The sequence below is a fragment of the Diorhabda sublineata genome, chromosome X (genome assembly GCF_026230105.1).
Source record: "Diorhabda sublineata isolate icDioSubl1.1 chromosome X, icDioSubl1.1, whole genome shotgun sequence".
NCBI classification, from domain to species: domain Eukaryota; kingdom Metazoa; phylum Arthropoda; class Insecta; order Coleoptera; family Chrysomelidae; genus Diorhabda; species Diorhabda sublineata.
The window spans coordinates 3,996,200-4,009,654 of record NC_079485.1 but is presented as its reverse complement, the minus strand read 5'-3'; positions in this window follow the sequence as shown (position 1 = coordinate 4,009,654).

The window sequence follows — 13,455 nt, the reverse complement described above, 5'->3', positions numbered from 1 at the left end:
CGCCAGATGTATTAACTTCCGCCTACTTACCTATCTACTCACCGATGTAAAGAGCGACTTTATCTTTCCGAAGTTATTAACGAAATACATACAAAACTTTTGAACAAAGGAGGAACTAAAAACCGCTCACGAAACGTCGAGTAAGGTAAAGCTTTTGTAAATTATCGAAACACTGGGATTTGTTAGGGTACTTATGCAGCAGAAATAATTTGGTAGTATTTTTTCAGCAACTTTCCTTCAGAAATAATCGTGTAAAAATTAAATACTTTCATCCGAATCATAATGAAGTTCATTTCTTGGAAAAAAAGTTAACTATTATAGGAGGAACAAAAATACTAGATTTTAGCTTGAGATTGAGATAAAAACCAAAAGCTAAAATCTAGTATTCTCACGTGTATGATACACAATTTTCTACTGTAACTGGAAAAATGATGATTCAATATTTATAAATTTGAGCTTCGAAATTAGTCGGCTATGTTGTACTTAGACCTGCGTTGTTTCAGAAACTTTTAAAGTAATGAAATAGCTCAATTTTGTGATTTGGTTCGAAAATTGTGAACTTAGTAGTATTTAAAAGTTATTTCCAATATTATAATGTGAAAAATGCCTGATTCCGAGTTTTCTTTGATCTCACCGGAATTATTAGAAGTAGCCAAAGTAGCGCCAGAAAAATTATTGCCAGCTAAATGGCGGAAAATTTACGAAACCCCGTATTCAAGATTCCTAGAATAGAAGGTGAAAAAAAAACATTTCTTTCTTGGAGACGGTATTATTGGCTTATTTGTCGAAGTTGACATAACAACTAAACCCATCAACTCTGTGGTCGAAATATTCAATGATTAAAAGTATTTTATAATCCAAAAATGTTGTAGACATTCCGAAATTTTTCAAACTTATCATATTCCTGAAACAAAATGGGTTGAAGACCTAAGAAAGCTGCGATTTTCACAAGTACACAAATTAGGGATTTTGCAATTAGCAATTAGGCTACGGCAGAAATACTAATTTGGATTGATTTCGGAAGAAATGAAAATAGTCTGATTGGTCTGGAAGTCATAACTTGTGAGGTTGTTGAAAGAATGATTGATCATTATTTAGTTACAGGGAATCAGTAGATATATTCATTTAAAAATAAGTAATCACTTCACATAGATAACAGAGATAAAACATTGCCAAATCATGTTGTGCAGCTTTTGAAATCAAATAATAAATAATCTCAATAGTTCTATCTCTCATATTTTTCAGTTTTCCTATTTATATAAAAATTGAGAGTATTTTGAACGTGTTGGAAGCACGACCTGGCAAATAACTCGATTACTAAAGTATCCGGCACAGAATAATAAGGAATTCAACGTCAGCCCTAGAAATGGATTTCTATTATAATTAATTTTGAACCTGATGAAACTTCCAAAGCTCATACCCAAAATTCGCTTCACAACGGAGCACAATGAAAAATTCATATTTGCCTCGACTTAACTGAGGTCATCATTTGCATTTTTATTATGTCGCCCTTTAGCATTCTGCCAATCTTTCTTGTTTGTTTTCTTGTTCGTTTTTTGCCTATTCACTCAACAAAGAACGAATACACAAAGACCGCTGCCAATACCTCAATTTATTGACTCTATAGAATATTTAGAAAAAATTTGTTTTGTGTCTGAATGGGTAAGGGTTAGAATAATATCAGCTTTCGTTATTTACCGCATACTGACAAGAATTTATCCTTACACTAAATGATTATAAAAAATATGTTCTACAATTATCATCTATCTTTATTCTGTATTCAATTTTGTGAAAAAAATCACACCTTAACAAGCAGATTGAGGTAAAAATGTTAAATGAAATCACAGTGAAGTTTCCGTAGTTGTGGTTTGAAAGTAATAATAAAGAGGTTATTTTTTTATAATATTGCTAAATACATATATAATGTACTTTTTAGATTACTTCTAAGGTATTGTGAAAAATGGATGAAACATGTTTGTGTGTATTAGGATAATGCATTGCTTTCGTGTTTATTTATTATGTTGCGGAGGTATATGAATAATTTGAAATTTAAATCGCCAATGAATGAGAAAAGTACAAAGACTTGTCACTGAATATATTTCATATAACACGATATGTATGTAAAACTTGTTGGAAAGTTGAGGGGAGCTTGGGAGCTTAAATTAAACAAAAATCACTTTTGTGCGTTCTTAACATCTCAAAAGTTTTCCCTGGAAGTCTTATTGTGTTATCTATGGACAAACAGCAAGGTGTTTAGCTACAAAAAAGTCACAATTCACTATTAGCTTGTGGTGAATAAAGAAGCCTTTTATCCAGGTCTTTTTCCTCATGCATGTCTTGATACCTATCGAATTATCAAACGACTAAGTTTGCTCACATTTTGAACTTGATGATATCTTTGCCAGGTCGAAAGACACCCCCATACTTCTTCGTCCTGAACTGAAATATTAGCTGAGCGTCTTCTGTACTTTTTTCAACTTGAAATGAAACTTACTGATAATTATGATACATGTTCCACGAGAGATACGTTCTCACTAAAGCAGTTAGTAGTTGACACTTTTTTCTTGTCACTATTTGTCTAATGTGGGACATACTAGCCGAAATAGATGCTGTTTTAAAAGCTCATCCACCTAACCACCCTATTTTTATCATCGTATTTACTTGAACATTGGAAAATACATAATATCATGTAAATGATATTAGTTGAAGTAAGTGAAGTAAGTAGTGAGAATAAGGATTCATCATCTTAAAATCCATTCGAATCAAAGGTGTGTGTGTGTATATATACTTCAATAAAGGAGAATAACTGCTAAAAGGAAGCAATAAGATTGAAAAAAAATGCGAGAAAAGGGTGTGAATTCAAGAACGTGCTCTTAACTTTAAACTATAAGTGGATATCCTAACGGTGCCGTAAATAGTGGCTAGATTGCCAAACATCCTCTAGTCGAAATCGAGACTTGGGCTGAATTTCGAAATAGTTCTTATGGCACGAATTCAATATAACTAACTCCACTAATATGATTTGTTAATTTGAAACTGGTTTCAAAAATTGAATTTCAATCGTTCAGTAGATTAGTGAAGTATGTATTTATATGGATCAAACCATCTAATGATATCACATACAAGGAACTAATTATTTCTTACTAATACAATGATGTATATCATCTATGGATCGTATTCATTCAAATTCTACAAAATCTATTCGAATAATAAAATAGCGGCAGTGGATGATTATTGGAAATATTGTGATAAAAAACTTTCTAGTGAAACCTTTAAAAACGCTAGTGAACAATATACAACCTGCCAAAAATCTCTGTGATAGATGTCACTAAAGATCCCAATTTTATATTTTGTTCTTTCAAACGACAGCTGGAGAATTTCTATCTTATTCTCTTCCATTGTTAAAGTGTGTTTTCAGGATTTACCATGATAAGTAATAACACTCAAATGAAAACGTCAAAATTGAAACAGATGCCTATTTTAGTAGTCGTATTAGAATCGTTTGAAAAAATGGCATAAAATGGTAGGGAAAACATAATAAATAAAAAAAATTGACTAAAAAATATCTTATTTCAAAGTAAATATAGAACATAAAATATCCACCTAGCCTCGAAATAAAAATAAAAATCAGGAATACAAGAATATTTATTCAAGATAGAAAATATGATAAACTAATAGTTAAGGTGACAAACGTGGAACAATTTAGTAAATTTTGAACAGAACATGAATCTTGAGTTACATTTGAATTGATCAAATAATCAATTTCAATCATTCTCTGTACGTGAGATCTTAAATTGATAAGTAGATGAAAAATATCTATTTTTGGTTATTTGTTCAAAGTTTCTAATACATTCAAAAAGTTAGTGATGTACTTCAAATGTCTTATCTCGTTTTTAGTTAGTTAGTTCAAGAGAAATTGACATTAAAAATATAATTTCAGTAATATGTTCCATTTCCAAGAAGTTGGAAAAAATATGTTTGTTGAATTGAATTTAAGCTAAAACAAAAACAAATCCAGCTCCTCCCCACTAACTTGCAAAGTACTCATATATCAAAATTATTTATTGAGTAGACTCCAATCTTGAAAATCGAGTATGAAAAGAAAACATAAACAACTATGTCCAAGGGAGTTCATACATGAGATAATTGGTCAAAAAATTGTACAATAATTTATATGATTTATTTAATTCAAAAGGTTGCCGTATGGAAAATGTTTCATTCAGTTGGATTTTGGTGGAGTAACATTATATTCACACTATTCCAATTTTAGACGAAATACCTGGAAATGGCGATAATTTTATCCACCAAAACATAGAATACTGCGCTGTCACCAGAATTTTAAAATCCACATCTTTGTAGTAATGGAAATATGTTTTTATAAAATGGACAATAGAGGTTTTTGAAAATATAATGAACGTTTTCCCAATTATATTAATCAGTTCCTAGATATTTCATTTTGTTATTAATCGATTTTTAGATTCCAATATCTCTCTATATAAAAGTATTTAAAAAAATCATGCAGTGATATTCGAGGGTATTTGAATCCACTCGCCATTGGATTTTGAAATCAATAATGGTATTTCCAGAAGAACCGAAGGGACTAATGTTATTTTAAATATTTTTGGTGTTTTGGATTTAGTAATTTATCACAATGTGAATATCATAGCCAATTATTATAGTTTAAGACAATAAATTAATGTATTTCCATCTCGTAGGATTGGATGGAATGATACGATTAGTGAATGTTTTTCCTGAAATCCTTTTATTGAGAAGCGCACTGTGAATTGTTTAATCTGAGATATGGTCGAGAGTTATCATTTTATAAGCCAGTGAGCCAAATAAATTTATGATCAAATATCAATCTTCACCGAATAAATATGAATCAGAACGTGAATATTGGGATAACAGCATACTGTTTTTACCTGACTTATGTCCATTTCCAAAGACAATAACCGAGATTGTAATACTAAGTTGTTTATATGGTGAAGGATAACGAAACTTACGTTAATTTTAGAATAACACTCATAAAATTTTCCATAATAATTGACATTATATAGATCATTATATTTAAAATAATAAATTGTGTAGGCGAATGAGAAATAAGAAAATTTGTTTCTCAGCAAAGGACTTTTTCTAGAACTATTTTATTCAAAATCTCGTGAAATATTGCCTTAATTGGGATAAGTGAAGAATACGTTATTCATATAAAAAATATTGAAGAGCTGAATATTATCTGAAACGACGATTCCTTCATTGCCTCTTTCGTATTCCTTTGGTAATGAGCAAATATTATGTTTTAACAAATTTCAATGTATTCTCAAATCCATTATCAAATTTATTGGAAAAATATTTGATATTATTACAAAAATGAGCAAAACTATTTCTCATATTTTGATTGTAACTTACATCTAAGTATTGTCATATTTTTGGCTGGGGATTTCCTGGTAAAAAAGTTATGATTACTGACGAATCACCCTGTTGTTTGATACAATATAATAATCTGAAATCAGAAATCGTATATTCAAATAGTTCAGCATGGAAATAAAAATTCTTGGAAATTGAAGAATTTGATACTTATGTACTTTGAGTACTTATGAGTCTCATTTTAATGATTTATTTACTTACGTACTTGATATTATTTGGAAGCTGCTAATAAAGTATGTGATGTTTCGAAAATATTTGTGATAAAAAATGTGTGATTAGCCGAATTCAAAATCTCTCAACGTTAAAAGCTTTTGACCTATATATTACTGGGATCCAGAAGTCTCTGGATTGGTAAAACAATGGCGACCGGGATAAAATAAAGCATTGAAATATCATACTAGTGTTGGAGAAAATATAATCATACGGCTTTCTTATGTGCGAAAACAAGAGGTTAAATTTTCAAATAAGTATATCTATATATGCTCAAAATGAAACACCAAATGTTAATGCCCAACTACCGAAAAGCCGGTCGCCTGTAACAAAGTCGCTTAGAAAATAGGAAAGTGTTATATATACGTAATTCCTCAGGGTGAATGTAGCTTTGAAAACTGAGTATAATCAGACCCATGTTCTGGTTTTGCAAACTAGTTCCGATGATTTATTACCTACAGTTAAACTATTCGATATTAAATACACTTACAGTTTTGTTGACCGTTTCACGGTGAGAAATTCATACCCATCGATTAGTTATACTAACTATTTATAATCCCAAATGCAACTCTTTTAATTAATAATTTCTAACAATTCTTTATTCATAATATTATCAAAATCTATACTATAGTTTATTTCATATTGTATATTAGACTTAATCAATTAAATAAAATCATCGACTCAATGATAAATGTCCCGTTGATTTCAAAGTTAGTGTGATATACAATTAGAATTGCATTACGAAGCTACTATGTACCTGTCAGTATATTTCAAACGGAAAAGGTGCAAATTCTACATATTCTATAACAAAAAAGTTTATGTTAATATATTATATGGCTTTGACCAACATCAAGCTTAGAATAGTATATTTGATTGCTTTTATTCCTCAAAAAGGATGATGAATACACGCAAAGGATAAAATGCGGCAGTTCCACTATATGAAACGAATAACACTGAGGATTGGATGAATGCAACAAAATATCAAAATTTATAGAAAATTATCATGTTGCAATTGTCGGAGCAGATATGCAGCAAAGCATAGAGGATAGAACAGGAAGACTTATCTAAACTGAAGCCCACAGGTGTCCTTAGATTTATCGAAATACAGTTGAACCTCTCTGATCCGACACTGTGCTAGTCCGGAACTCCAGTAATCCGGCGCTCTCGGGCAGCCGTGCTACGATACACAACATATGAAAAAACAGGGACAAAAACAAACCTTTTTGCAAAAACATTGATAACTCAAAAACATTGGAAACTGGAGAGTTTCCTCATGTGTGCTTGGTTCCTCCAATACCGGAACAGGCATACACAAGTTCTCAAAGAAGAGGCCAGATTCTTCTACGGTAAAATATTGGGGAAAAATGATTTTCAAGCCAGTGAAAGATGACTTAAAAAAGTCCCAAAACGTTTTGGAATTCATCTGCTAAGTATGAAGGGCGAAAAACTCTCTTATGATGCCGCAGGGGCCGACCCATATAAATGTAAGTATATTCATGATATTATATATGAAAAGAAGATATGTATAGAAAAACTAATAGGTATTGAATGCACTATTTATAATAACACGAACATACTAGCATTTGAGACGAAACGTACCGCTTGTCGTGATGAAAAATAAGAATATCTGATAGAACCTAAAATACAGCTCTTTATAAAATACTAGTTTACTTTCAATCAAAATTTGTTAGTTATATAGTTTTGTTGTAATAATTTCATATCTTAGACTTCATTATAATAACAGAACATACCTTAAAATATTTAGATATACATATAGAACACACCTTAAGAAAAATCGCAAACTTAGCATTATTCAGTGGAAACAACATGGCAGATTTTTTAGGCCAGTGCCCTGAATGGTACGTGGCAGAACTAATCTATTTTCGTGATTCATCTGAATTTATAACAAAGAATATCTTCTGTATTCTATGCTATTCATTTCCACACAGTTCTGATTTTGCAGTTTTCTAAATCCACGATGCAAAACATCTTAGGGACACGTTTACTTACAAAATAATATTTATATACATTTTCAACTAAATCAAGGAAAATAGACATGATTACAATATCACTTTTAAAATGAAAACTGACAAAGTACAGATGTTTCTAACAAAGTGAAAAGGGTAATATACTAACTTTAATATATTTTACAAGCTTTCGAATACTTATGTATTCATCGTCTGAGAAATAATTAATCATAGTACTGGGACACGTTTATATCAATAATTCTATCAAGATCAATTTGAATATTGAATTTTGAAACCTATGAATTTTAAAACTTTCTACAAGAATACGATTCAAAGCCACTGAAAATCTTAATTATTTATCAGATGATAAATACATAAGTATTCGAAAGCTCGGAAAATACCGAAAACTTGACATATCCATCAAAAATATTTATACCGCATACTAAAATATCACAACACTTGGTAGCACTTTGGTATTAGAATGACTAAACTATATAAATTGTTGGAATAAAAGGTACATAGAAAGAGCAAAAGTTTTATCTTTTACAGTCCATCGTTTTGCTGTACCTTGTCTATGAATATTTCTAAACTGTGAATCAATGAATTCTTTCGTTACATTATTTAAACTTTCTTCTATATATTCAAAAGTTCCAATTTCACACATCTTCCTTAATGTCTTCAACTGCTCTTTTCTATTCTTCAAACTGTTTTTCAATTTTGATATTTTGTATTTTAATGAACTTAATTTTAATGAAACTAATGATGCATTATTGTTACGCTTTCAAGCGATAATTTGAAGTTGAGCATTGAATTTCACAAAATTCTTCCCATTTAGAAAACACATCAGGAAATCATTTGAAAAATTGGAAAAAAATGTTTATTCATCTCGTAAGTGATAAGTGGCAGAACTAAATTTGGGTTGCCAAGATGGGTATGTTTTGTGGATATACCTATTGTTAAAAATTTTTTAATGAATATTCCAGCCTTGACATTCATCCAAAACAACTATACAAATAAAAAATAATATGAGAGAATATGGATAACTGACTGTGCCTCTTGTATACAATGATCTCAAAATACAAGACAATATTTTTGTCATCTTGCTTAGTATAACAATTATGTCATTTATACAAAACATATTGCAATGTCACAAATTACTTCACAAGATGCGTTCCAAGCCACAGCACATTGTCGTATTGCATTAATAAATGGCGTTTAATAATGTCAAAAAATTATCGAAAAACACAATAATATTGAGACAAGATGCTTCCTTAGTGGTTATAGAAAAAGTGTATCACGAAAGTCCTCGCTAAAATCGAAGAATAGAATAAAAATCGAAAATACGCGAAGTTGATCCCTGTGTAAAACCGGGAAATAGTACTATTGACAAGAAGAATAAGATAAGATTACACTAGACTGACTTATTAATATTCACCGAAGACTGGAATATCTTAGTGTCTAGCATCTTTCAAGCAAATAACAATCAAACATTTGTACTAAATAGAAAACTCACAAGTAAGAAACGATATATAAGCACATTGAAATCAATACTGAGTGAAAATTGGGCCATGAACATATTGACTACATATCTTACTGTAATCTATTGAAATATGACCGAAAATAGAGCAATTGAATTAACAATAAGTAATTGTTGCCGAGGATGTAGATACTTCCACGACAGGAGATGAAATTATTGAAAATGGTACGAAAATGGAGAAGTATGTAGTGCAGGAATGAGTGTCATGTCGGGCATTAAAAAGATATACTACAACTGCTATGCAACAGAAACAATAAAATGATGGAATTTGTGAGAAATATATAAGAGTTGCTCAGAACACTAGTGAAAAATAAGTCTGAAAACTGAACACTCACAACATTTCACTTCGTTCTTTCAACTTGAATTATAAATTATTTTTGTTCAAGTTCGTAGGAATACCTGTCTAGTAGAAACAAATAAAAAACACCACAGTTAACAAAAGTTTATGCATGAAACATTTTTTCAACTAAACAATGCATGAAGAATATCATGAGAATAATTTAAATTTACGTACGCACGCCTTTTTCCGGTTCGTGAATTTCCAAAACACTTCCGCGTTTGCATTTTTGACTGGAACGTGTTTATTTGTAGCCGGAATAACAAATCATTCTGCAAGCAATCCGTGGCAGTAAGAGAAACGATTTTTCACAGGTGATTTAGTTAAAACGGGAAGGAATAATAGATATCTGGGGAACCCTACATCGGGATTAAACTTCGGGAATTTGGTTTTTCATCGTTGTATCCTTTCCAAATCCTTCTTCTGCAACCATTATGATTATCCAGAAATGGTTAGTTTATCTCTGTTCCAAGCAGCCACGTTCATTTTATAGAAACTTTTATTTTAGAAATTTTCCCAGCTCATTTTGAATAATGGTCCCAAATAATGTTGTGTTGCTAGTTACAAAAAATAGCAGATTCCAGTTAAACCATTTTCCATTCTTCAAAAATGGTAAATTTGTAATTTATATTCACAAAATGGATGATTATTTGACATTCTAATTATCAATCGAATTCAATAACACCAACTCCAAGCGTTTTAATACGATTGAATTCAAATAATGTCGATAGAGGTGAGATTTTATTGACATATCACTTCAAGATTTGGATTTAGATATAGATAATCTAAGAATTATTCTATTATAAAGGAAAATGGAGAGCATCGGAATGCATTTTCGATTTCCTATTTATATCCATATGAAAATTAAAACACAAAAACTGTTCTCCTCATACTAGTAAACCTCAATCAAAATAAGACATTTTCATTATTCAAATAGATTTCATCCGTCTAGTGAGTGTATGTACTAACTACGATAGGAGTTCCTAATGCACTAGGTACCATTTCCACTCCATATTCTTCTTCGATTTCGAATATAATTGAAATGTCCTCCAATATTCTTGATGATTAATAGTACCATCAAATTCTGCAAATCTTCGGGAAGTTTTTAATTATTCTTAGGCCTCTAAATTTAATACTAAAACTTTTCTAGTACTCTTCAGGATTTGATCAATCTATTAAATATGAAAAATATTAAATAATATTCGTAGTAAGTCAATAGTTGGGAGAAAAACAAAATTCATACATATGGATATATATATCCTGTTTATCCTTTTGTGAAGTATTTTTTCGATCTGTCCACCATTTTAATTTCCGTTTTAGCACAATAGTGGACAAAGGTGAACGAAGCGAGTCGCAAATAATGTTTTTTTCTCCGAATGGAAAAGCGAATTAGCGGCAATAGGTAATTTTTATCAGATGGTTTGAGTTTTCTTATGAAAAATGAAAGTCAAAAAATGATACTATACTGATAAAATAATCAGTCAGGATCGAGTAGATTTGATAAATGTCGGGTATTTGTATTAGATACGAAGGTTATATTTTCTTTTAAATATTAATATTTAATGAATGACAACAGATAAGTCATGAAAGTATTTTTTATAAGTACCTTACATACAGGTACATTCTCCTATACAGTAGTTTATGTCGTTATTCAAAATGTAGTTATTCAAAAATATTTAGACGTTTATTCTAACCTTATTTGCAGACAAAATCCTGAAAATTTGGAATAGAAAGGGTGTTGATTGATTATGGAGCTCCGTGAACTTTGTCACGACCACATTTTAACCTTTTTTAGTCAGTAATCTTATTACAAAGAATGTAATTTATCCAAAATTGAACTTTTGGTAGAAGTCCAGATGATAACTTGAGAAAAATAATCCAGGTAAAGCATTTTTGTGAAAATATTCTCCATTTATCATTCCCGACATCATTTCTTGTCGCCAATATTAATTGATTGAAAAATTAAATTCTCGCGTTGAAGGTTGAGCGTTTATTGATTTTTTTATCATGCTCACACTCCAACAGAAAATTGTAATTATTTTTACTTTTGAAAAATATGGGATGTGTGCGAGAAGAATGTCAATAACAATGTTTGTTTATTGAATAATATTCGATTATCAATTTAACATATAAATATATCCTATTTCTTCAGCCTCCACATCGAAAGACAAAATTCGACCCTATAGAATGCAAATTATTTAATAACCTTCTTAATAACAATTTTTACAAAACGATTTAATTTTGTGATACAATGAAGATTTTCATAATTGAAAACTAGAATATACTAGGCAAAATCAAACAAAGTATCTCGGAAAATGAAAGTCTGCGCTAGGAATTGAATTACTATACCTTTATCTATCAGAAAAATCAAATTATCTGAGCTTTACTCAAATGTGTGAAATAATTGATCCTTTATCAACGACTATTTTAGAAAATAAAACACATAATATGATTTTACAGGATATCTACCCCTTTCAAAAGATAATGTTACCTTAATTCTTCAAGTTAGAGAGTGGCTACCTGAAAGATTTGGTGGCAGAGAATTGGTTGGAGAAGAATACTAAAATGGCCGCTACCATATACTGTAGAGAGACTTCAGATTTTTTTGCTATGGGCTCATTCAAAATTCATTGTTTATTTTAAGACATAGAAGACCCAAAAATAAAAATAATAGCTGTACATTTCAATAAATAAATGAAATTTTCCCGAAAGTTCACAAATATATTAATTCTCATTATTTCCTATACATTCATAGCTCTACTTGAATTCTTCAAAAATACGAGAAAAAAAAAGATTATTCGGTTGTTAAACGACCTTTAGAGACTTATGATATTAGGGGCTGTGTATATCCTCCCTAGAATATTGGCGTGGATCGACTAATTCAATTGAAAACTAATCTAAAAGCTGTCTCCTGAACAATCAATCCAATATTCTAACCTAACTCAACCCCCTATTCGTTCATTTCTGTTGAAGAAATTTAGTGTTTCTATCGTAGTAAGTCAAGTCTTACACCTGGATCATATCTATAATCATAGGTATAAGCGTAGAACAGTCCAGCCTCTACAGAGCAAAAATGGAGATATTTGGTTCAGAAAAATACTAACTTGAAGTTGTTCCACTAAACACAATATTATTTTATCCACCAGGGTTTTTTGCCTATGTCTAATTATTATAATAAATATCCTCATACATTTTTCATGACTGGAATTATTAAGATGCATCAATTTTCTATATATTATCAAATTATCATATTCAAAGTCTCTGAATGATATGAATCAAATATTACGGTCAGTATTGAGAGCCTCTAAAACAAAGTTCTGTATGAAAATGTGCCAAAATATTTAAAATGAATCTCAATGTATACTGAAAATGTTCTTCTTCGTCTAACTTGAAGTCGACAGACAAAAAATGATTTATAGGTTCTTGTTTCTTCGTTGGTCAAGTATAAACATAAGATAAAAGTACAGTGCAATGAAAATACCGACAATAATATCTGGAAAAGATACCACCTATATTGGTGTAACCTGTAGATTATTCAATAATACTTCAAATAGTCAAAATGTAGGTTGTATATATTAATCATAACTTTTTTTCGCTTTTTACTTTAGGGCAATACTTGGCCATATAGTATACATGTTGTTGAATTGAAATTGAGAAATATTTGAGGAGAAAACCCACCCTTATCTGAGTAATAGGTAACAATTTAGTTAATGTACATAATCTTTCAAAATACATGAGTGCTCTGCCTACAGGCACTTCGCAGTTCAGGAGCCATTTTCTCCATTTCATTAATTACAATGGAGTTTCTAATTTATGTCAGGTAAGTAATACATCTTACAAGAAGCAAGTTTCCTTATCAAAGAACTTCTAGCTTCCACTTGTCTTTGCTGCCAAGACCTCCTAGCGTTATGATGGCAGTTATTACAGGAACAATATAATAACGGAGAGCCGTTTATCAGATTCGACGAGAAAATTAGTTT